General features: G+C 47.1%; 1 protein-coding gene across 5 annotated transcripts in view; it reads left to right on the top strand.

Moving 5' to 3' along the window:
- Positions 1-89: 89 nt before the first annotated feature.
- Positions 90-3,199, top strand: part of XRCC4 (X-ray repair cross complementing 4) — a 170,268-nt gene continuing 167,158 nt past the window's right edge. The window contains exon 1 of one of the 5 annotated variants that reach the window (XM_054055373.1): positions 90-172. The gene's annotated coding sequence lies outside the window, so the exon portion shown is untranslated. Of the gene's footprint in view, positions 173-275; positions 372-778; positions 802-3,199 lie in introns of those variants that run through there. The other 4 variants (XM_054055370.1, XM_054055361.1, XM_054055363.1 and 1 more) reach the window with 4 other exon arrangements.

The following is a 3,199-nucleotide window of genomic DNA, read 5'->3' as shown; positions in this document are numbered from 1 at the left end:
GCCGCGACTGGCGGCTGCGGACGCGCGCGGCTCCGATTGGTGGGAGAGACGGAAGTGGGCGGGGAGGAAGGGCGAGCGCTGCTCTGACTGGCTGTCTCGCGGGCTCAGGAGCGCGGCCTTTTCGGGCGGACGGAAGCGGCCGGCGGAAACGCGAGAGGAGGAGGAGGACGAGGTAGGTGGGGGCGCCCCGCCTCCCACCGTGAGGGGGCGGCCTGGGCGAGGGGGCGTGTGGCGAACAGCCCATACCCTCCTCCTGTCCGTCCCGGTATCAGCTGCCGGCGTCTTGGAGCGGGCAGGGGGCCTGGACTCTCTCCCCCGAGCACGGAACGCCCACTGTGCCAGGACGTTCGGCCCTCGCCCGCTCGCGAAAAGTGTTTTTTTTTTCTGATTGATTGTTTGTTTGTAGGGCTTTTTTTGTTGTTATTTTTGTGTTTCCCCTCCCACCCCGCTTTAGATCGATGCGGTCGGTTTCCAGCGGGTTTTCCGCGGTTTGCGTGCAGCAGGCTGGGAAAAGGGGCAGGGGGGCCAGGTCCTCCCTTCCTTAGCGAAAATCCAGGCCTGCTTCCCGTGGACTGGCAGCTGAGGAGAGGGAGCAGAGGCTGGCTCGCCTCCTGAGGTTTTGCTCTGCTCCTGTATTCTCTCCTTGCAGAGGCTTTAATTCTATTTTCTGTGATTACACTTAGCACTTAAGTCGTGTTCCTGACGGGTGAAGACATGGTTGAGGTCATCCTTGAACTGTAGCAGGTCATAGCGAATGAAATGGAAATGGCTTCAAGTTGCACCAGGCCAGGTTCAGATGAGGTATCAGGAAATATGTTTCCACCAAAGGTGTTCTCAGACACTGGAAGTGGCTGCCTGGGGAGGTTGTTAAGTCCCCATCCCTGGTGTTTAGAAGATGGGTAGATGAGGTGCTCAGGGATCTGGTTTGGTAGAGGACGGGTGTGGTTGGACTCGATGATCTGAAAGGTCTTTTCCAAACCTATGATTGTATTAAATGGGATCCCAGTCATCCTTCTAAGAAAATGCTTATATAAAGGTAGTGCATTTCCCTGTCCTCCATGACTGGCCTCACGGTCACATTTGGAGAAGCCTCTGCAGCTGAACTCTGACAGCTCCTATGTTTGGCTGCTGGTTTTGAGTATGAAAGGGACAGGCCTTTGTTTTGGGTCATGTGAAAAATTTGCTTTTTAAACCAGGAGTTCATTAATTTTTTAAGGAATTACATCTATTCCCATTATGAGGTACTTAAGTAAAGCAAAGTCTATATGTGTTCTGAACAGTTCTGTGGTTGAATGTCATCATGATTATATTGTATTTATAGTAAGGTGCCAGGTGCTGCTGTCACAAAACCCCTCTGTTCTTAAGTTCTATGAACAATCTTTTCCTCTCTTTATACGTACACTTTATCTTAGAAAACTTGAAATGCATTAGCCCTTTGAAAGATGATGGCTTTGTTATGATGTCTTTGTCAATTGTGTATCTTTCCAGTACCAGGTCCAAGTAGGTATTGCTTGTCTGTTGAATGCAGGACAAGTTTTGCTTTTTCCTTTAGTAAGGGGAAGCAAGTTTTTTCACCCTTCCAGAAGAAGCTGGAATGAGATTCTTCCCGAAGTAGCTGTAGGAGGCAGCAGGGCAATAAGAGCATGTTCTGCTAAACATGCTTGTTTAGTAGAATTCAGGCAGCAGGTACTTCAAGGCAACTGACACAAGCATACGCTTAAAATACTACCACTGTCTTCTGAAGAGCCACTTCGTTTGCTGTAGTAATTTGGGTATTAAAATTTTGAGTTCTCTGTAAAATTATAGTTTCAAATTCACAATCATGGAAATTACTTGAATGTTTTCCAGTATAAGCACATGTAGAATTTAAGATGGATTTTCTTGTATAACTAGTTTGTCCTTTGAATTTCAGATACTATATTGATTTCAGATTTGTTCTTGTTTTTCTTGAGATTGTGTGAGTCTAGTAACTATGAAAGTTCATTAAGTTGCAGATTTATCCGTTGACTTAGTAGGTAATAAGCAAGATGGATGGTTGTGTTGTCATAACATATTCATACTTATTAATCCTATTTTGTCAGTGAATTGCATTCACCAGATAAATTTCTTTTATTCATGTGTTGAAGTTTTGAATGAAAAGTGGAATTCAGTCCTATTATGTAGTATAATCTGATGTTAAAATTTTTGATTGGTGTCACATTAAGGTAGATTTTTAAAGCGAATGAAGTTACGGGTATAACCAACACAGTTCCACTTGCAATAGTTGCCAGGACTCTAGATTTTAGAGACAATAATACTTTTGAACTTGTTTATGTGTTTCTAAGATGGCAAAAGAAAACCAGTTTTGCTTTCCTTTTTGGTTTCACTTTTGGTTTCTCAATGTGCATTAGTTAGTGAAATTGAAAAGTTATTTCCGTAACTGGTAGAAAGTGCATCACTAAGCTGGGAGGAAGTGTGGATCTGCTGGAGGGTAGGGAGGCTCTGCAAAGGGATCCAAACGGGCTGGACCGCTGGGCCGAGACCAATGGCATGAGGTTTAACAAGGCCAAATGCCGGGTCCTGCACTTGGGGCACAACAACCCTATGCAGTGCTACAGACTGGGGAAAGAGTGGCTGGAGAGCTGCACGGAAGAGAAGGAACCTGGGGGTGCTGGTTGACAGCCTACTGAACATGAGCCAGCAGTGTGCCCAGGTGGCCAAGAAGGCCAATGGAATCTTGGCTTGTATCAGAAATGGGATTACCAGCAGGTCCAGGGAGGTTATTCTCCCTCTGTACTCGGCACTGGTGAGACCGCATCTCGAATACTGTGTTCAGTTCTGGGCCCCTCACCACAAGAAGGATGTTGAGGCTCTGGAGCGTGTCCAGAGAAGAGCAACGAAGCTGTTGAAGGGTCTGGAGAACAAGTCTTACGAGGAGCGGCTGAGAGAGCTGGGGTTGTTTAGCCTGGAGAAGAGGAGGCTGAGGGGAGACCTTATTACTCTCTACAACTACCTAAAAGGAGGTTGTGGAGAGGAGGGAGCTGGCCTTTTCTCCCAAGTGACTGAGGACAGGACAAGAGGGAATGGCCTGAAGCTCCGCCAGGGGAGGTTCAGGTTGGATATCAGAAAAAAATTCTTCACAGAAAGAGTCATTGGGCACTGGAACAGGCTGCCCAGGGAGGTGGTCGAGTCGCCTTCCCTGGAGGTGTTTAAGGAAAGG

Source organism: Cuculus canorus, chromosome Z (assembly GCF_017976375.1).
Source record: "Cuculus canorus isolate bCucCan1 chromosome Z, bCucCan1.pri, whole genome shotgun sequence".
In the NCBI taxonomy this organism is placed as follows: domain Eukaryota; kingdom Metazoa; phylum Chordata; class Aves; order Cuculiformes; family Cuculidae; genus Cuculus; species Cuculus canorus.
This window is presented reverse-complemented; position numbering and strand designations above follow the sequence as displayed.